Raw genomic sequence first — 21619 nt, 5'->3', positions numbered from 1 at the left:
CTAGAAAAGTGGAACTTTTACTGTCACCGAAGAGCACTAAAACGGTGATTAGAAACTAGAGTATGGCTGCCAGTCACAGGTGTGTCTAAAACACTCGCGGTTCCATAATTTCCTGTGCCAGCGGCAACAGTTGCAGAAAATTGCCTCTTCTCACTTCTGCGACTTCTCTTGAGTCCATGTAATAGCGGGACATAATGTCTGTGTAGATGCCAAGCGGCAAGGGAATCTCAGACTAATCATTTTGCTGCCTATCTTGCTAAACTTATTTTCTTTCTTTCTTTTTTAGGGGGGTGGAGGTGGGCACTCAATTTATTTCCACATTTGTCAGGTGAGTGTATGTGAGTGTGTGTGTGTGTGTGTGTGTGTGTGTGTGTGTGACAGAGAGAGAAAGAAACTTTCCTTATTTGCTTCTCTCTCTCTCTTTCACTGTTTAACGACCCTAGACTCTGAGCTATGCTAGGCACTGTGCTATCTCTTGAGAACATGTTATTTACACACGCAGCCTTGGTTTCCCAGGAAACACGAATCGTTTTCACCTGAAAATATGCCTTTGGAAGACAGTGTCAAATAAAACGTGCTTTTGTTAGAACACAATTTAAAAAATAAAAGTGGACCCATCACACCTTCAATTCAGACAGGACAGTCTTTCCAGAGGAAGACACTTCTGAACTGAGACGCGAAGGATGAGAATGAATCCGAAAAATGAAGAGGGAGTTTCGGGAGGCCGCCCACCTCACCCCAGCCCTGTAGAGAGAAGCAAGTACCTGAAAGTGAGGGAGTTCCTGACACATGAGGTACTTCACTGTTGCTGGTCCTGAGAACTGGCCAGAGATATTCTGCTGATGAGGAAGGGGGAAGGGGGAAGCAGATTACATGTCATAGATGTAAGAGGACACTTTAGGGAAGGACTTTGGGGACCCTAGGTGGTTTTAGGCAACAGGAGCATCCAGGTCCAGGCATGTCCTGCAGAGGGGTCACCCAGGATGCAGATGGGTGTGGACTAGACTGGCCGTGGGGAGACTGGCTTTCTATCTGGTTGCATTACTGGCGGAAAGTGTTGACGGATGGAACCGGACAAAACTGCCATTCGAAAAGATAATGCACCCCGATGTTCATAGCAGCACTATTCGCAATAGCCAAGACGTGGAAACAAATGAAACGTCCATCGACAGATGAATGGATTAAGAAGATGTGGTATGTACACGCGAGGGAATGCTACTCAGCCATAAAAAGAACGAAATAAGGTCATTCGCAGCAGCACGGATGGACCTAGAGATTATTACACCAAGTGCAGTAAGTCAGAAAGAGAAAGACGAATACCATGCGGTATCACTTCTATGCGGAATCTAAAATATGGCGCCGATGAACCTCTCTACAAGACAGAACCAGACTCACAGACATAGGGAACAGTCCTGTGGTTGCCGAGGGGGAGGTGTGGAGGATGGCTGGACTGGGGGGTTGGGCTTAGCAGATGCAAACTATTCCATTTAGAATGGATAGACAACTAGGTCCTACTGTATAGCACAGGGAACCATAGCCAATCTCTTGGGCTATTCCATGATGGGAGATAATATCAAGAAAGTATACTCAGGAGTTCCCGTTGTGGCACAGTGGTTAACGAATCCGACTAGGAACCATGAGGTTGCGGGCTCAATCCCTGGCCCCGCTCGGCGGGTTAAGGATAACGGCGTTGCCATGAGGTGTGGTGTAGGTCGCAGGTGTGGATCGGATCCCGAGGAGCTGTGGCTCTGGCGTAGGCCGGGCGGCTATAGCTCCCATCGGACCCCTAGCCTGGGAACCTCCATATACCACGGGAGTGGCCCTAGATAAGGCAAAAAGACCAAAAAGAAAGGAAAAAAAACAAAAACAAACAAACAAAAACACCCAACTATAATAGAAAAAATAAGAAAATTTTAAAAAATTCATAGCATATATGTACAATGGAATCACCTTTGCTGTATAGCAGAACTTAGCACAACATTATAAATAAGCTATAGCTTATTCACAATTAAAACAAAGAGTTGATGAATGGAAGCATGCAGGCTTTTAGTGGCAGGAAGCCAGGGTGCATCGGATAAACTTAAGCACTATCTGTGGGTTATACTGGACATAATACACTTCCAGGCAGGGAGGATGAAAGAGTATATCCAAAGAGGGTAGCAAGGTCTGGTTTGGGCCACAGGGTGGTTGGCGGTGAGGGTAAACACCCTAGGTAAGGGTAGAAACAGCTTTGGGTGTTGTCTTGGATTGATGGAACAGACTGATGGAAACGCTTGAGAGACAGGGCACACTACTCTTTGGGAGACCCTGCGCCTGGATCTGGTCATCACGTGTTGAGGAGGAGGGTGGTGTGTGCTGCTGACAGGAACTCTCTGGTGACGCTTAGCATTTATGACTCTGAGGCGCATATGAGGCATTGACTTGCGCATTAGGAGTTGTGAGTTGAAAGTGCAGATCTGTAGTTTAGAAAGAGGTATGGGAATCAGTGTAGATCTGGTCGATGGACATGGTAACTGAAAGCATGCTGGCCAGAGCTACTGCGTGTCTTGGGGGTTGGGCAGAGGCCAGACAGACCCAAAGATCTTCCAGGTCAAGGTGATGGCCGTGCTCCTTGTTGAGACCGAGTTTGTGAGCTCAGAAACAGCTTCTACCTAGCTGGGCTTCTCAGCAAGGGAAGCATGACTGCACTTCTGCAGCTCTTACCTTTCAAAAAGTCATATGGATTCCTAAGTCCCAAGGTGTGGGGGAGCCCCTCAGGTTCCCTCTTCAGTGCAGTTTCCCCAGAGAAGATTTGGAAGAGAAGTCTATGTTTCCATTTCATCGGAGGTCCAGTATGTTAACATTTCACCCATGAATACTTTTCAAAAAATTAGCCTGCTTCTTATACAACCAACACACCAAAGCCCGCACCTCATATGCATCTCAGAGTCACAAATGCTAAAACTCAGCACCGTACAAAGTTCAATTCTGGAAATTAGATTCTCCCATATCATCAAACATTGATTGCAAACTTAATATTATTTAATCTTTTAGTAATCATTACATGTCACATATCCATCCAAATGCTTTGAACACCTTAAAAAGCAGACACAGAGCGGTCTGTTGTCATAGTGGTCACAAGACCAACTCATTTTTCTTGTACGAAAAACAGTTAGAAAGAGCTAACTCCCTTGACCAAGGTGTGTTTCTTTACCATCTCTATTTTGATTCTGGCCCTCTTCTTCTAATTCTAGTGTGATTCTGCTTCTACTGCTTATTTCTCCCTCGGATCAGAATTTTAGACCCAGCAATTCCACTCCTGGGTATATATCCAAAACAACCAACCAACCAACCAACCAAAAAGCCACTAATTCAAAAAATACGTGCAATCCAGTGTTCATCGCAACATTATTTACAGTTGCCAAGGTGTGGAAGCAACCTAAGCATTCATCACACACACACACACCCCCACCCCCACCCCCCCCACACACAGGCAGAGGAATACTACTCAGCCGTGGAAAAAGAACAAAATGTTGCCGTTTGCATCTAGCTCATGGATCCACTCGGAGGGCAATTGTGCGGAGTGAAGTTAGTCAGCAGCGAAAGACAAATACTGTAGGATATCACTTACATGTGGAACCTAAAAAATACCACAAACGAGTGAATATAACCAAAAAAGAAGCAGACGCACAGATATGGAGAACAAACTAGTGGTTACCAGTGAGGGGGAGGGGCAACATAGAGCTGGGGGAGTAGCAGGTACAAACGATTGGGTGCAAGAGGCTTCAGGGTGTTTTGCACAACGCAGGGAACGTAGCCAAGATTTTGCATTAAGTGTAAGGAGAAAATAACCTTTACAAGTGTATATTTAAAAATCTTAAAGTTAAAATCTTTAAAAAAAAAAAAAAAAAAAGAATTTTGCTTACCTAACCAGGTGAGTGGGATTATTTTCTCGGGCTCCCTAAGGTAAGAGGTTGAGGTGACAGTTGAAGGTTTAGGTCTATCTAGGGTGGGAGACAAGCGATCTGGATAAATGTCTGATGTTTTTCTGCGGGGTTGGGGGGGGTTGTTTTACGGTTGGAAAGAGCCTGATTTTATCAGAGTTGTGGTGTGAGCAGACAAAACTGGTACTTTGATATTTTCAGTTGAATGTCCCCGCTTCGTGCTGTTGCCAGATTGCCAGTCTCCTTGGCAAGCCTTTCCTTGGAGTGCCTGGCGGTGTGTCAGACTCTGTCTTCAAAAGACAGCGCTGTAAGCCTATTTTGGAACTTGTAGTTTCGCGGCCGCGGGGCTCTAGGTCAGGGTTCCGGAGATTCTTCCCTGAGATGTGTCAGGGCGCCCAGCCAGGCGGAGCATTGGTGGTTCAATGGTAGAATTCTCGCCTCCCACGCGGGAGACCCGGGTTCGATTCCTGGCCAATGCACGACCGACGCCGGTGTCTTTTTTCCCCTCCTCGACTTACCACGCCTCCTTGTTTTGTCTGGTGCACAGTCAACTCCCAATAGTCTGTGGTTCTGGCCACCAGGAGTAGGAAAATGAGAACTAGAATCCTCAGGGCACCTCAGAGCAGAAGATACAAGGGATCAACCCGAACTGGGGCTTTGCAAGAGCCCTGCGGCGGTGGCCTGTTTGGGGGGGCGGGGGCGCGGTATATGGAGTAGCATTTGCATGGCAGCGCGGCAACCCGTCTCGCCCGCCAGTTCGTACCTTTTAACCTGCGAGGGTTTCTGGTGGGCCTGGCTCTGAGGCCGCCGTCTCTTTGAGTAACACTGTTTGTTCGGGTTTCTGGAGCCATCAGGTCAGATTCGCGCTCTGCCTCTCGGGCTAACGGTTGGGCCACGTCTCACCCGGGAGCGAACGTCAGGAGAGGAAGGTCCCCGGAAAGAGAGCGGCTGCGGGACCCACAGACACCCGAGTGTGGAAGGAGGTGGACCCAAGGAAGAGGAAGGTGTGCAGGGAAGAACCCGCGTGGACAGGAAGGGAGCTTGGAAGAGGGGGCCTGGCGCAGAGGTGACGAGAGCCGTCTGGAGTCGGCACGGGACCCAGGGTCGAAGTGGTAACGTTGCCAGCCCCCAGGGCCTCTGCGTGTTTCGTGGACCCATCGGTGTTCCGGGAAGGATCCCGTGGCCCTGGTAATGCGTGTCCACAGGTGTTATCCTGAAAATTGTGTTTTTTCAAATGGAAAACGAGCTACGGAAGCTGGGAGCCCTTTATCCGTTTTTGTTTTACACCGCTTGAAGGCTCCGAGCGCGACTAACTTTCACCCCCAAATCTGTGGCGGATTCCCCTGTTTAACGGCAGTACAAAATCAAGGATCCATGACATTTTGGAAGTTCCCCCTCGCTTTCTGTTTTATTTATTTTCAAGAGTTTCCATATTCTGAGATCGTCTTTCTACATTTGGAATCTAAAACGATGGCAATTCCTCAATTCCTCCTGTGCTTTAACGGGTAGTAACTTTTTGCCTCATCCCCTGCTCCCATTTTCTTTTTCTTCTTCCTCTTTCTTCCTCCTCTCCTCCTCCTCCTCCTACGCTCTTCTCTTCAACCTCCTCCTCCCCTCTATCGCCTCCTCCTCTTCTTCACCACGTCATCTTCTTCACCAATCTGTAAGGCTATCTCACTGGGGGTTCCCTTTTAATATTCTTTATGGAGGAAGAATTTGAGCACCAATCCATGTGTGTTAGCTACTTGGATTTTTCTCTTACATGGTGTCTCGCCCGCCCCGCCTGCCCCGCCCCAACCCTTGGTGATTTTCCTATAGGTCTGTCGGTGTCTTCTTGTCTTGTCATAATAATGCATTAAATATCCTCAGTGTCAGTTATTGTGCTGAGTGCAAGTACAGTCGCTCAGGTTGTGGCTTGTCTTTTTCACTCATTATTCTGTAGTTCGATGAACAGAGATGCATAACGCGGTCAAACGGCGCAGTCTCTTCATTAAGAACTGGTCTTTTTATCTTACTTTTAAAGTCCTTGAGATCATGGAAATGCCCTGCTACATGGTACCAGTTAAAATCATTTTAAGTTTCATTTCACGTTTAGGTGCTTAATCCACACTGAAATGATTTTGGTGATAGCGGAGGTAGGGGTCAGATTTCCTTCCCCTGTCCTCTCCTCAGTGCATGTGATTGAACTGTACCACTGTTGAATATTTATAATGCTTTTAATACTTTCGTTTCTTGAAACCTCAACTTAGTCCAGTTTCTTTGATTTAAAATTTTTTTTTGTATACCAGATAAACTCAGTTCTCCTCATAATTCTCATAATTCATCTTTCATATATGGGACTAACTGTAGTGTTTATTTTTCATCTCCACTTCTTATACTTTTCCTTTCTTTTTCTTGCCTTTCCTCACTGGGTAAGTTCTCCATCACAGTGGTGAAAAGATGTGGTCAGAGCAAAACCTGTTTTCCTGATTCCTGATAGTTCCTCATTTTTAAGGGTCAAAGAGGGAAAAGCCAGTATTTTATCATCAACTCTAATGTTTGCCGAATGTCTTTTTGGTGTGTGTTTATCTTGTCTTTCTTTGGTTTGGAAAATACCCGTTAGCAGGTTGGGGCCCTGCTCTTCCATCCTGTTTTGCGAATAATTTTTTAAAATGGTAAATCAATGGAGAAGTTTTTTCAAACACTTCTTATGTGCTGAAGTGTTTATGATTTTCCATCTTTACATTGTTACTGTGGTGAATTAGATTAATATATTTTCTAATGGCAATCGACTAACCTCCAGTAGAAGATGAAATTTGTCATGATTATAATTGCTTCATTCAGTATTTTTTAAAAAAATCACCACTGTATTCAGTAGTAAGACAGGTCTACGGTTTCCATCCTTTTTACATTGCCTTTTTAGAGATTTGGTTTCAATCTCAACTCATAAAAATAAGGTGGAGACCATGTACCATCTTTTACTTCTTTTGGAATTTGTTAGCTTAGGAGTCACGTCCTCTAATGAATTTTTTCGGTCCTGGAGCTTTCTTTGTGGAAAGATTTTTAAGTTTTGATTTTAAAAAAATGTAACGCTTGTAGGACTAATTCATTCTCCCCCCAAACCGTTATTGGAAAATACTCAGTTCCTCTAAATGTTTAAATGTGTTAACATGTATGCGTTTATGATATTCGGTTATTGCTCCCTTAGGTCTACGAGTTCAGTAGTGATGACTCCCTTCTTCTCTTTTTAACAGTTTTAGGAGTCTTTTCAAAGAGCCAATCGTTTACTTTTTCTCTTCGGTATATTTATTTCTTTAAAAAATTGTTTTTAAATTTACAGTACATTCGATTTATGATGTCGTGCCGATTTCTGCTGAACAGTGTATATTTATTTCTAATTTCCAAATCCCTGCTTTTCTGTATAGTTTCTGCTCCTATCTGCTTTTGCTGCTGTTGTTATTTCTTCTGTAACTGTATGAGATGAAGATTTAGCTCTTCAGCAGTCGGCCCTAACTTTCATGATCTACACTTAAAGCTGTGTGCTGTCCTCTGAAGACTGGTTTGGCTGCACCTTCTGCACATACATGGCATTTTCAGTTTTGTTTGATTCAGACTAGTTTCCAATTTTCCTTTTCACGTCTGCTTTGACACAATGATTGGGAGAGGTGTTTCTAAAATTTCAAACACAGGAGATTTTGTCCTTCTATTTTTACAGCTGAATTCTAGATGCTAGTTGATTCTCTTTAAATGTTATGTGTGGCTACCTCTGTGACCCTAGGGTGAATATAATTTCCTCTGAATACATTCTCCCCTGCTGGGCTCTTTGGATTTATTACCAGTTGGGGAACACCCACCAAGTTGAGGTCTTGCATTTTTCCCAGACTACCCAAGCCAGGCGTGCTTAAGCTTAAATCCACCAGAGGTCAAGTCTGTGGCCACGATTTCTCACGAACGTTTTACGCTTTCTTTTCCCTTATCCTGCTTGTGGCCCCAAGGCTGCCTTGTCCAAAATCCCAGGCATTTGAAGGGGCGGGACTAGATCAGATCACCCTTACCCCGAGAGCCTACAGCTCTGCGGTCCCAACTTAAAGTAGTGAGGACCTCCTATAAGACTTCACAAGGTAGCCTGGGACTGAAACTTGACTTCCATATTTCTTGTACTCAAGGCCCCTGGCGACAGAATAGGAAATAAGGGTGTTCCACGAGGGAACAGGATAAAACCCCAGAAGAAGAACTGGAGAGTGACGAGGAGACAGGCAGTCTACTCCAGTAAAGGTTAGATTTCGGAGATGCGGAGAGCAGGGAAAAGGTGACTCCAGTGGCCCAGGGCTGAAAGCAGGTGTACAAGCCTCCCTCCCAGTCCGTGCTCCATGGCTCATCACTCTTCACCTCTCCAGGCCTGGCGGGGGCGCTTTGGGCTCTGAGGTCAGGCCAACAAGGTAACTGGCTGGGCTCCAGCCTAGCATAGCTTTAGCGCTGTGTGAGGCAAAGCCAAGGCCCTGCTCTCTTTCTGAACCTCGGTTTCCTTGTGAGTCAGGGGCGGACTTGGCTCTCAGCAGGCCGACGAGCACATTCATCTGTCCTGATCTCTGACCTAACTCCAGGGGCTCTCCTGATGATGGCACCGGTAAGGACTCGTTTTCCTCCACGACTGGCTCTATTCGTGGAGCCTGAAAGTTTTCCCCTTCGTGCCTTTGGCTTGAGCCCCCGTTGCAAAAAGTAACGCGTTCTCTTTTGTGCGGTCACATAAATCAAATCATTCCCCCAGTGTGCCAGGATGAGGGAAAGCCAAGTGCGCCTCCCAGGGATGAGTTTTTCTGGTTTTCAGAGACGTGATGTGTGTCAGCGTGTGGAGGAGGTTTAGGCGCCGGAAGAGGTGAGAGGATTTCTGGATGTAAAGGTGAACCGAAGTGGAGTTTGTCGTTGGCCACCTTGGACTGTCTGTGTGGCCTGGTCTCCATTGTGACTCAGAGAGGAGAAGGGAGGCCTGGTTCCTAGTGAGCAGCAGGCTTTCGGGTAGTAAGGGAACTCCCCTGTGTTTGGGGGAGATAAAAATGCGGCTACACACGTTGTTGCATCCCGCTGGCCACTTTTTGGTTTTTGGAGGTGACTGCAAGTTTCAGGAAAAGAGGGCATAGGTGCCTGTTTCCGCCCGGTTTCGAACCGGGGACCTTTCGCGTGTTAGGCGAACGTGATAACCACTACACTACGGAAACCCTGCCCGTGCAAGGGGTTGGTGAAACAGCCAGGAAAACAGCTGGTCCTGCCACAGCTGGCCACAAACATTTTTGACAGAAGAAGAAAGAAAAAAAAAAAAAAAGACCTGGGAGCACGCGCGATTCCTCAGACAAGAAGGGTACCCTGGCTTAGGGTGCCTCGCTTCTCTCGAAGCGAAGACGTCCCCCGCTTCCCCCACCACACACGCTCTAGCTTCGGGATGCCGGATCCCGCATCCAACGCAGGGTCTCCAGATCCACAGCTAAGCGCCTGAGTCGCCCCCGCTGACTCCCCAGTTCCCGGAAGCCGCGAGGGGCGGGGATTGGGTGCCTCTGAGCCCCGGAGACCCCGCCGCCCAGCAGTGTGTTCGCCGCCCCTCCGTGGCCCTTTTCACGCTGCCAGCGGTCAGTCGGAAATGCGCGGTGCTTCGAATCCACTCGGGAACCCCAGGACCCTCCCTCCCTCTGCCCCCACGCGCCTGACCCGCGCGCTCCTACCTCACCAGCCCTTTCCCCCGCAGCGCTTCTCGGGCGTCGTCCTCGCCTAGTGTGAATCCACTACGTTAGTCACACTTTCACGTGTAGCAGGAACCGTAGCAAAGGCTGACGTCTCGGGTCAGATGGCTGTTCGAAAACAGCGAACGGCAACGCAGGCCGAGACGCGCTTCCCGGCCCGGGATTGGATCCGTTCGAAGCCCAGCCCAGCATAAAGAGGTGGAGGACCCAGGCCGCGGTCCACGCAGACCTCACGATGGCTCATTCCTCCCTCATTGTACTGGAGAGTCTTCCGGAAGGACAGTTTCGTTCTACCATTTACAAGGTGAAACCTCTTTTATTTGCCTGTGCACTTTTCTAGTCCACCAGGTGACGGGGTGCGAATTTTACCCGAGGACGGATAAAGAGGTTCCACGGGAAGCCGGCGTCTGGAGGGGTTTTCGCGTTCACCCCACAGCGCACGGCCAGCAGGCAGAAGGAGTTTCTTTTTGCTGAGACCCTTTAACATAATGTCTGTCTGTCTCTCGGGTTTCCTTTAGAAGTAAAGCGTAAAAAGTTTAGGGGAAGCTTGGGCCATTTTCTCCAGCAGTCGCTTGTCTGCTTTTCCCGGTGCGGCGGTCAGCCCGTTTCCTTCACGCCTCAGGTTCAGGTGCTCGACCCGGGGGCCGGCGCCAGCAGCGTGAGCACTGGCTCCGAATGCCGAACGCTGAGGCTCTGGCCTGATGTGCGTCGCCTCAAACAGCAGTCGAAGGTGCGAGCGGACTGCACCGTCGTCGCCGGCGCTGGCGCGCTGAGTCCCCAAACAGGCGGACTTAAAAACAGCTTTCGATCTGGACATTTCAGGCTCTATCTTTCACCTCCCACGCCCAGCCAGAGGGAAGGATTCACTGTCTTTCCCTCGCGCCCGGCCCGTGGCCGCCCCAGGTGGACAGGACGCGGGGGCAGTGGTCCTTTTCCCGACAGGGACCGAAGGCCGGCGGGCGCCCTAGGAACCACCAATACGCGCCCGCGCCGCCGGGTCCCGCAAACCCGCTAAGGCGGCCCCTGGAGCGTCCCTGCAGCAGCTGCAGGAGGCGCGGGGCTCCAGACCCGGTGAGAGGAGCGCGCTGAGGGGACCCGGCCCTGCCGCTGCCCTCGAGGACCGGCCCGGAAGCCGGACGGAGCCCAGGGGAAAGCGCAACGGCCGCGGGACACACCCCTCCCCCATCCGAGGTTCGGGGTGCGGGAGCCGAGCGTTACACTGAGTCCCCCTCCTTGATCGGGAGAGTCATTTGGCCAAATGCAGAGTCGCGAAAAGGAGGCGTTGTGTAGGCAAAAGCCCGCCTATTAACCGAGAAGCAAACGCGAAGTCCTAACTGGATGTGGGGTCTGAGGAAAACGCCGTGTCGGGAGACGACCCTGGGGCTGAGCGTAAGGCAGGCGGGAGCTGGCGTCCTCTAAGGCGGGAAAAGGCAGGCGCAGCAGGTCGTAGCGGCGAGACCCGGAACCCAGGTCTGGGCGCGGAGGCTTATTTGAAAGCGTCTTCCACCCAGCCGTCCCCGTTCCGGCACCCGCCGCCGTCCTTTGTGAGGCTGGGGGTCCCGGGGGTCTCACCCTGGGCGCCTCCCCACCCGCCTCTACTGTCCCGGCCCCGGCGACCTTCTCTCCTCAGGCGGCCGCCGGGCAAAGAAAAGCTCGTCTGCTAGGGCAGCTGTGAGGTGCGGCCGGGGCGAGGCAACCTGGCTGGCCTCGCAGGCGTGTCCAGTGTCACGCAGAGCTCTCAGCCTTTCGCGTGGGGCTCTGCTTGTGGAGAAGTCAGTGAGGGATCGTTTTTCGGGTACAGCGCCTTGGCAGGGTGTGCGGCCTTCGGAAGTTCACTCATAAACCAACGGCTCGCGGTTCCCTGGTGGTCTAGTGGCTAGGATTCGGCGCTTTCACCGCCGCGGCCCGGGTTCGATTCCCGGTCAGGGAAGGTTGCGTTTTTCTTTCCTTCCTTCTTCCTTTTATAACAGAGTCTCGGCACCCAGCCATCTTCACTTCAACGCCTAACGTGCCCTGTGCCCCAGGGTCCAGATGCAGCCACCTGGGCAGCCATCTGTCTCCACTCCTCCCTTCACCTCAGAAACCTAACATCTCGCTGTCAGTGTCCATCTAAAGAGAACTTGAGATCCGAATACCAATTATTCCTTTAAGAAAATTTGGAAACATACAAAAATTTGCAAGAATAGTGACATCGTATATTCATCACCTAAATGCACCAGTTAACATCACCACCACTCCCCCCCTCCCCCGGCTCTCTAATTCTCTCTCCATATACATGATTTAATACACCATTTGAGAGCAGCTTGCAGACATCCACTCATGATCGCTGGTTGGGACTTTCCTTCGTCGTGTCCCTTCAAGCCAGCTTTGGTGGGACCTGTCCCCCAAGGCCAGCGGAAGGATTCGTCCTGGTTAGGAGGTCCCTCTTACCTGGTTCTCTTCAAGCTACAAGAAGCTTCAGGCGGAGATGTACTCGGTTCTCCCTGATAGTGCAGGCCAGGCACCCCTGTGCTTATAAGAAAACGACCAGTTTGTCATCCACCCAGGACACGCTGCCCTCCGGACTCCACTTGGTTGCCTCCAACAGGCCCATTCCCTTTCAGGCCTAGTCAACTCTATGGTCTTTCTTATGGTGTCCACTTCTCCCTCCTCCTTCTCCACCCTAGCTGTGTTCCTGGGGACAGCAAGCCACCCCTCTCAACCAGCAGCAATGGCCCAACACCTCTCTAGTGCTTGGGGAGGGAGTTGGATCAAAGTTTTCCTACAAGAGGAGCGAGAACTTGCGATGGCAGAAGGCAACCCCTTGCTTTGTTGGGTCTCTTGGCAGACATGAGGGAATCGACACTTCTTGACAGGTTGTGACACATGGCCCATGGACCTGGCCAGCTTGGTCCACGGCTCCCTTACCTTTAATGGACAGTTATTCTCATATTCACAAATTACAGTAGAAAGGTATTATTATGAGCCTTTCCCTATGCTGTAGTTTGAAATGACCCCAGTGTCCCTCACATGTGACATAGTTTTACATTAGTGTAATGCTTATCATTAACACTAAAATTAAGGCGTGAGAAACACAAATGCATGCATATACATCAAAATATATTGTTGCTTGATATTAGCTAGATAGGAAATTGCATATTCACTCACATGACCTTGAAGAAAGGGCAAGCCTAATCCAAGGGGGTAGACTTCGGAATTGGATAGGCATTACCTGGAAAGTGTATCAGGGCCCCGCTTGGATGTTTAAAAAAAAAAAAAAAATTCTATTCTGTGATCTTGGTGATGATCACACATTTCAATATTCAAATAGATGTCCATTGGTGATTTGTGCTTTTTTTGTTTTCTGTGAACATACCTTAATAATTTTCTTCTGGAATAAAACTTGGCAGTTGGATGTCCGAAAATCCGTTGTAGACCATGACCGGTTTGGAGTATATTGTAAACTCTTTAAAGTCTGTTTTATTTTGTGTAAAAAAGCATGAGTGATATTTGAAACATTTCCACCCAAACCCAAAACCCTATAAAACAGTTCCCATATGACTGGACCATTTTCCTTTGTGGAAGCTACACGCAGGGCTCATTTAGAGCTTGAACCTGATCTTTAGATATTTTCTCTTAAGTGGAGACTGATGGGGCACATCCAGAGCGCTACAGCCTAGTGCACTGTTGATGTGAACTCCGTTCTCCTGACCTGACTCTCTTTGGTGTCCAGTGCTGCTCTGGTAGATAGGGTGCAAAAGGAAAAGAGCGCCCTGACTTGGATTCCAACCGAGGTTGCTGCGGCCACAACGCAGAGTACTAACTCACTATATGATCACGGGCGCGCCACCGGGCTAACTAGAGACTGATTTTGTTCTACTACTTTTGACATAAAACCATTCCAATTACTGAGCTGCTTTGTTGGACAACTGCATGTACTTCTGATTTTCCTTCACATCTTCCTTCCGTTATTCGCTCCCCATTCTGATGCATTTCTCATCTCCCCTGCATCCAGCCCTTGTCTCTGCACCGGTCTCCTCCTGGGAAGTAATGTTGCTTTGTTCCTGCCTCCCCTGCCTCTTTCCCTCCACGGCCAAGCTGAGGGAGGCCTGTGCCAGACGGTTGGGGGAAGGCGCGGCGAGGAACTGGAAGAACCATTCCTGAGCCCACCGGGCATTCAGCTTCCCTGGGGTCCCATTTGGTCAAGCCCGGGACGCCGTGGCCGCGGGCGTCTCCCAGGCGCTGGCATCTGCAGCGGGTGTGGAGGTCAGCTGCCTTTCTGCCTTCGGAATCGCCCGACACACGGCTTTCCCACGTTTTCCTATGCTTTGCGCCGGCACCGCAAGCTGGCAAAAGACTCGTGGCTCTGACGGGAATGAAGCGGGGGCGGCCTCCCGCCTGTCTCTGTGGCGCAGTGGGTTAGCGCGTTCGGCTGTTAACCGAAAGGTTGGTGGTTCGAGCCCACCCAGGGACGCTTCCTTGGGCCTTTGGAGGTGTAACTAAGTGGCATGGGCTGCTTTCTCCCTGGCGCAACACTTATGCGTGAATTTGGGGTGTTATCTCCTCCGTTTTGCCCGACACGACACCATCGCTTATCCTCACAGAAGGCCTCTGGAGGAAACCAGGTCTCTTGAAATACAGCATTCCTGGCAACAGCGGAGTCGTCGTCTCATCCTTACCCCCTGGGTTCCTTTTAACAATGAATTGCCCTCCATTATTTGTACTGCTATTTATTAAACCCTTTACATGTACCTTTAAAATCAATTTACTTCTATGCTTTTATTATTGCAAATCGTACTTTTATTGTTACCAAAGAAATGCAGTCATCATCTTGTCCACATGCCTACTTGTAGAGTTCTGGAAGGGCAAATGTTTTACAAGAGTTTACATGGTTTTGTATATGGTTCCACTCCCTCACCTTCACTGGCTTATTAGAAGTAACTTCTGTTATTGCCACGACTGCTGGAGGCTTTAGACCATAGATCTGTAACTCAACACATCTGTACCTCATCCCTTTGTGCCCATGGAGATTTCTCTCTGGTGTGAGTTTCTTTCTTCCTGGAGGACTCTTTTAACTTTTCTTGTGGTGTGGGTCAGCTGGTGAATACGTCTTTCAGCATTTGGATGCCTGTAAATGTCGTTTTTCACCTTTATTTTTGAAAGAATTTTTAGGGGTAGGAGCCATAAAATTCCCTACTGGTACTGGTTTCTAGCAACTTCCCACAGACGTTGGGTCTTTCTCTAAGTGGTTCTTTTTGTCAGTTCCTGCTAGTAGTTGCTTTCATCGCCTTTGTACTAGGTTTTCCATTTATCTGCAGCAGAGACCACATTCTTTTGGGAGAAAACCTTTTTTTGAGAAGATTCATTCTTTGCTGGGATATGCATCTTATTACTGCCTTCCTGGCGTAGAAGCGATAATGCCTGCACTCACCTGTTGGTGCATTTTGTTTCATCCATGTTGAAGCTGCTGTGTTTACTCTGTGTAATCCAGCATACGTAGGCCACTCAGGTAAGACCTGAGTCTGAACCAGAATATCCAGTGGTCTTTCCAGGAGGGAACACAAGAAATTGGGAGGCACCAGAGTCCAGTTTCTCATCTGCCTGTGCTGTGAGAGTTTGCAACTAGCCATTCCTTCTACTGGTTTCCTGCCATCTAATCTTTTCTCGGACTTCATTTCTTGAGTGTCAGCTGCCTTGCAATCATTGCCAGAAAATTCCCTAGATGCCACCCACTCCTTCTTCCCACTCCCAGCAGCCGCTTCGTATTTCTGGCTCCAGTCTCCTCTCCCACTCCCCCTCTTTTCTCTCAGGCCTTCCCTTATTACTTGCCTTCATATAAAACTAGCTTTCTTTCAGCCTCCAATTTGCACTTGACATGCTTCAGTAGGCTGATAAATTAGGAAGTTTCTTTAACATCCCTTCTCTTTTAAATGGCAGTCGGAATTTACAAAACTTTTTTTTTTTCAGTCAAAAGTAGTTTTAGTTTTTTTTCCCCTCTCTGAGCATATTGGATTACAGTTTAGAAGGAAACCAGTGTTTATAGTTGTCAGCTTTGCAGCTGGGCAACCCGTTTCCCCAGGATACGTTCTTCTCTTCTTGCTTTGCTCTCCCTTCTGATTCACAAAGTCAGGGCCACTCAGAAAAGGCAGGGCTATGGACAGAAGGACTACTGCTCCCTCATGGCTACCTTGGGGACTGTACTCACAGATCAGCTCAGTTCTACAAGCCTCTGAGATCCAAGGGGGGGTGCTGGCAGTGGGAATGGGGTGAGGAGGGGCCATACTTAAGGCTAGGTCCAAAGAAAACCAACTGAAAAGCACAGGATGCCAATGGAATGTTTGGGTCATTGAAAGAATAGTAGTGCATCCTACTCGCCCTAGCAGCGGGAGGTTTCTTTGCTCAAATACAGAATATCTGAACCAAGACTGAGGTTACCTTTCAGTGCTTCACTGATGAGAAAATGGGTTTTTAGAGTCTTTAACCAATCTCCTTAGTCTCAAAATTGCCCACACTAGTATTCTCTGGATCCCTGATCCAGGAGTTTCTGACCAAACGAAGCTAAGCAACACTGTGGCCAGGGCCTGCTTGGATACTGGTTTCTGGGCCCATCAGACATACCAAGCTTATTACCGAGACTTGGGTTGGGTCTGTGGCTAGGAGGCCAACCTTTGGGGGGAGCTTCCGTTCCAGGCCTGATGCCACGTGGACTTGCCTTCTGTTTGACCTTGGACCAGCTCCTTCAATGTGCTGGGCCAATTTTGCAAGTGTCATGTGAAAGTGATAATAAGTACCTCATGAAGGTGTTGTGTAGAATGAGATAACCTAATAATACACCTGGCATAGTATGCGGCTTATAATAAACATGTCCAGCTAGGAAACAAAGATAAGCTTGTACTTCAGGCTTTCGTAAGATTCAAAAAAAAAAAAATTGTATTTGTGAATGTAACATCCATGCACAAAATAAATCAGTATGAAAGAATAAAAAAATTTGAGTAGAATTTACAAAACATAGACCCACCAAAGGGACTTCTTCACAGCAGCTTTGTTCATAAGAGTCCCCCAAGTGAAAACAATTCAAATGTCCAACAAGAGGTGAACAGATATAATTGTGATGTATTCAGTCCAAGGAATACGACGAAATGAAGCAATGAAAGGAAACAAGTTCTTGATACCTGGCAACAATACGGATTAATCTCAAAAACATCCTGCTGAATGATGACAACTACACACCCTGTGGTTCCAAGTATGTGAATTTCTAGAACAGGCAAAACTAATCCAAAGGGACAGAAACTAGATCACTGAGGACCTGGCTCTGGCCGTGGTGGGGGATGGACAGGCAAAGGGGCACAAGAGGACATTTTTGGAGTAATGGCCATGTTCTTTTTTTCTTAAACAGGGTAATGGGGACATGTGTGTGTATTCATTTGTCAGAAGTCATCAAACTTGAAATAGATGCATTTGATTATTTTCAAATTTTACCTTAAGAAATTTGATTTTTAAAATAATGATCAGGAGTTCCTGCTGTGGCTCAGCAGTAACGAACCCAGCTAGTATCATGAGGATGAGGGTTCGATCCCTGGCCTCAATCAGTGGGTTAAGGATCCGGCATTGCCATGAACTGCACTGTAGGTCGAAGGCACTGCTCAGACCAGGCTACCAGGCGTTGCTGTGGCTGTGGCATAGGCCGGCAGCTGCAGCTCAGATTCGACCCCTAGCCTGGGGACCTCCATGTGCCGCCGGTACAGCCCTAAAAAGAAAAAAAGAAAAAAGAATCCTTCCAAAGTTTAAGGCCTTAATTAAATTATCATCATCAACATCATTATTATTATGAGCCTTACAGGATTCTTCTAGAAAAGCATCGCTCTTATAATAAACAATCTCATTGAAAATGCAACACTTCCTTCATTTATTTTTGTATTTTCCCTTCCATTAAATTCATGTACGATTAAACTGAATATTTTAAAACAAAAATGGCATCTATATGAGCTCAATTTTAGAAAAGCATACTTATGTATATTCTTCTTTCTGTAGATATAACAAATGATTCTATTAATCTTTTTCTTTACCTAGTGTTCACAAAAACTTTTGAATTTCAGATGTTTCAAATTTTTACATATTTGGATTTTCTGCATCATTTGAATTTTGTATAACAAGCATCTATGCTTTTTGCAAAAATTAGAATAACTTAAAACACATTTGAAGAAAAATATGTGAAGATGTTAACAGTAGCTAAAAAGGCGGTGGTGATATGAATGGCTGCCTTTTTTCTTCTTTATGCATTTTTCAGATATTTAAATTTCAACAATGGATGACCCGGAAGTGAAAGAACAGATGAGTTTGAAAAGAGTTTGAGAAGAGTTTGAAGAGGTGTTGGGTAGGTGAGAGGAAAAGATAAAGGGGAGGAAAACCTGGTTCTGGTAGGAATTGTGTTTAAGTTGGAGATTTAAGGGGGAGCAGCTGTTGGGATAAGAAGGATGTTTGGGAGACAGGAGGGTTATGAGAATATTTAGGACAGTTTTATGCCTGGTATATGACTCCTCCTTGGTGGTTTTTGCCCCAAAGAAATACAGATGTCAATTTCTCCCCTCCCCACCCCTGCTTTTTGGGGCCTCACCTGCTGCATATGGAAGTTCCCAGGCTAGGAGTCAAATTGGAGCTGCTGCCCTACAACACAGCCGCAACAGCGCCAGATCTGAGCTGCATCCGTGGCCCACACACCGCAGCTCACTGCAATGCTGGATCCTTAACCCACACCAGCAAGGGAAGGGATGGAACCCACAGCCTCATGGATACTAGCCGGGTTCTTAACCCGATGAACAACAACAGGAACTCCCAGACTTCAATTTACTGTCAAGCACTTTTACCATGTGCGTTTCTCTTTGATTAGGAGCATATCTTGTGGAGCCAGGCTGGATTTGGTTCAAATTCCTGCTTTCAAATCCCACTCACTGACTGAGTGACTGCACAGGTTATTCAACCTCTCAGTTTTCTCATATGTAAATGAGGACAGTTATATGACATAGGCCTGTTGACAGGGTTACATGAGTCAACTCACGTAAAACTTGTAGACTCTGAGCCCGGGCACATGGCACTTTGTATATGATCACTGAGCATAAGCTCATGTGTGAGGCCACAACCCTGGGTAAGGACTGCTTACAATGAAAACTGACTTTAAGTTCCTGATACGTTTCAGGGGCTGTGGACTCTCCTAGGGAGAGTAAAGTGATCCTCTCTGATAAGCAGTAATCCCCTGGGCTGGAAGATCTGTGAGCTGATGATCTCATCTGATCAGCTCATCAGGAGGGAAATAATGGTCCAATTCTTTCCTTCAAGAATGTCCCAATACAGAATTTATGGTTTAACAGTGGAAAACATTTCTTCACATGACACAAGAACCAGGATTTTAAGAGTGATAGACGTGAAACATTTAACTTTAAAATGAACTTTTAAATATATTTATATACTATATTATATATATTTATAACATATTTTATAGGAGTTCCCCTCGTGGGTCAGCGGTGATAGACCCAACTAGGCTCCGTGAAGACGTGAACCATCCCTGGCCTTGCTCAGTGGGTTAAGGATCTGGCATTGCCATGAACTGTGGTGTGGGTGGCAGACCTGACTTGGATCTGGCCTTGCTGTGGCTGTGGCCTAGGCCAGCAGCTGTAGCTGTGATTCGACCCCTGGCCTGGGAACCTCCATATGCCCCGTGTGTGGCCCTAAAAAGACAAATTAGTTAGATAGATAGATAGATGGATGCTAGATAGATAGATATAGAGATACCTACCTGTATCTATATCTACATCTATCTATCTATAGCTAATTAAAATATAGCTATTAAGATATAGATATAATCAAAGTTACATGTGACCCGATATGGAAAAGAGGAGTCCCCTGATCCCATCCCACATTCCTTTTTTCCAGGGATAACCACCTTCGACTCATGTAACCAACGGTTTGGCTGTGTATCTCCTTCTCTCTAAATAAATACTGTCACTCTTTCATCTCCTAGTCTGCCACTCCAGGACCTGTAGACCCGCCTGCGAAGGGACCAGAGGAGTTTGTGTGTGTTTCCCCGAGCGCCAGTCATCTCCAAGGCAGAAGCCAAGACTTCCACTCACTTGCAAATCCGCTGGACAACCCACCTCAACGCTCTCAAGCGAACCAGCAGCAAAGGAAACTTGGCAGCAGCAGATGCCAGGCCAGCGGCTTTGGGAGCTGGGGAGGAAGTGGGTTCTGCGGCGGATCAGGAAAGGGTGGGAGCGCTCCCGAAGGATTAGCTGCGGCCGCCCCAACCCAGCGACTGCTCCCGCTGTGTGCTCGCCCCCTTGCCGGCCCTTTCCCCCTTCTTTGTCATTCTCCATTCTTTCCCTTCTCGGATCCTGTCGCCGGCCTCACACCTTTCTTTTCGCGCCTTCCAACGTGAGACCCTACATAGACAGCTGTGTCACTGAGTCCGTTGTAACCGCCGAAAGTTCCAAAAGATAGAGAAATCGGAAGGGTGCTCCTTAGCACCTGGAAGGGACCATTTTAACAAGTCCACCACTATCCTCATCCGTATTTTTCTACCGAGCAGAAGGGGACGAACGTGTTTCCATCTGGTCACGTCCTGGGGCGTCTCCTCTGCGGAGCAGGACGAAGCGGAGACCCAGGGTCCGGACTCGAGCGGCTCCGGCGCGTCTCACCTTTGGCCCCGGAGGAGCCTGGACGGCGGCAGATGCTGGGCACCTGGGGACGGGGGGGGAGCGGGGGGGGTCTCCTCAGATGCTGGAATCTGCTGCCGGTCCTCCTCTTCTGGCTGAGCTTGGGGGGGGGGGGGAGGACGAGATTTCCTGGAGTCGAGGTGCCAGTCTTAGCCTAACGGCGGCTTTCGGGTCCAGTGGAGACTGAGGAGCGAGAAATTCTGAATAAAATCAGTCCATTGATCCGGAATAGGGTCAATTAAAATTAGGAACAAAACGGGGCACCGGAAGAAAACACAGTACTTCCAATTCAGGCCTCGGAGCACCACCCAACAGTGAAGAGGCCCTCACCCAGGCTGATCGGCGACGTCACAGCCGCTCCCACCACCTTTTACTCACAGGCACAGCCGTGCAGGCGCAAGAGGCGCGGTGTGAAGCCCCCTCGCGGTGCAGGACTCAGTGGGCGCTGCCTGGGCCTTTTACCCCCCGGGACCCAGGGTGACCCGACGAGGTGGGGCCCAGGCTCGGTGGCTTGCGCCCCTTGGCGGCGGGACCCACGCCGCCAATGCCGGCGAGGGGAAGAGCCGCCCGGGCCCCCGGGCTCCATATGGCCCTCTGCCCGCCAAGTACGCGTGGACCGCGCTGCTGAGAGAGAAGCCGGGTTCCAGCACCACGATTCCTTCAAGAGTCGGGGGAACAGCGCGGGGAACGCGGCTGCGAGGCGCCCAGCACGACGGGAGCCGGAGGGACCGGCCCGGGGGAAACGCGTGCCCCGCAGAGCTTCCTTGAGGGCGGGGGAGGCTGTCCAGTCCCAAGAGGAGGACGGAGTGGGAGGCGGGAGCTGGAAGGCAAGTCCCATTTAGGGGGTTAAAAAGTCTCCCCCCGTCGGAATTAAACAGAAAGGTCCCACCGAGATTTGAACTCGGATCGCTGGATTCAGAGTCCAGAGTGCTCACCATTACACCATGGAACCTCCCCGAGAGCGGCGCCCTACGTGCGGCTAGAGACGGGTGAACACCTCTTTACTTACCATCCATCCTCCTCCCTGGTGATCCCGAGACACGTCTTCTACCCACCCGTCAAGGCTGGACTACGGTTGACCTGCGTGGCAGCTCATCCCTCGTGCTTTCTCTCTGCGCCTCTCCTTCCACCGCCTTTTCTCCTTGCACTTGCATCTCAGCAAATGAGGTAGAGTGGAAAGTGAGCTTTGGGCTTCCGGCCAGGGAAGAGCCCCTTCGGTCTCCATCATAAACCACACGTTCTGTCTCTGTTTGCCAGTTTCCTGTGCTCCAAGTACAATTTCTGCAAATAATCGTGTTAT

At 48.7% G+C, this 21619-nt stretch overlaps 1 long non-coding RNA gene and 5 other non-coding genes across 8 annotated transcripts in view; 3 read left to right on the top strand and 3 right to left on the bottom strand.

Annotated features, from left to right (window-relative positions):
- Positions 1–10761, bottom strand: part of LOC146404100 (uncharacterized) — a 45940-nt gene extending 35179 nt beyond the window's left edge. The window contains exon 1 of one of the 3 annotated variants that reach the window (XR_014844247.1): positions 9617–10761. This is a non-coding gene — a long non-coding RNA (uncharacterized LOC146404100). The remainder of the gene's footprint in view (positions 1–9616) is intronic. The other 2 variants (XR_014844249.1, XR_014844248.1) reach the window with 2 other exon arrangements.
- TRNAG-CCC (transfer RNA glycine (anticodon CCC)) lies at positions 4332–4402 on the top strand. The gene has a single exon. It is a non-coding gene; the product is annotated as a tRNA-Gly (tRNA).
- On the bottom strand, positions 9046–9118 carry TRNAV-AAC (transfer RNA valine (anticodon AAC)). Its single transcript has one exon. It is a non-coding gene; the product is annotated as a tRNA-Val (tRNA).
- A 731-nt stretch (positions 10762–11492) lies between the features above and the next one.
- Positions 11493–11564, top strand: TRNAE-UUC (transfer RNA glutamic acid (anticodon UUC)). Its single transcript has one exon. It is a non-coding gene; the product is annotated as a tRNA-Glu (tRNA).
- A 2449-nt stretch (positions 11565–14013) lies between these two features.
- Positions 14014–14087, top strand: TRNAN-GUU (transfer RNA asparagine (anticodon GUU)). Its single transcript has one exon. It is a non-coding gene; the product is annotated as a tRNA-Asn (tRNA).
- Positions 14088–21199: 7112 nt separating this feature from the next.
- On the bottom strand, positions 21200–21271 carry TRNAQ-CUG (transfer RNA glutamine (anticodon CUG)). The gene has a single exon. It is a non-coding gene; the product is annotated as a tRNA-Gln (tRNA).
- Positions 21272–21619: the final 348 nt, after the last annotated feature.

Source organism: Sus scrofa, chromosome 4 (assembly GCF_054392235.1).
Source record: "Sus scrofa isolate SSC_HxYL_T2T_F1_AM1 chromosome 4, Sscrofa_HxYL_maternal_Yorkshire_Landrace_v2.0, whole genome shotgun sequence".
NCBI lineage: Eukaryota > Metazoa > Chordata > Mammalia > Artiodactyla > Suidae > Sus > Sus scrofa.
Note: the sequence above shows the minus strand (reverse complement) of the source record. Positions and strands in the feature narration are given on the sequence as shown.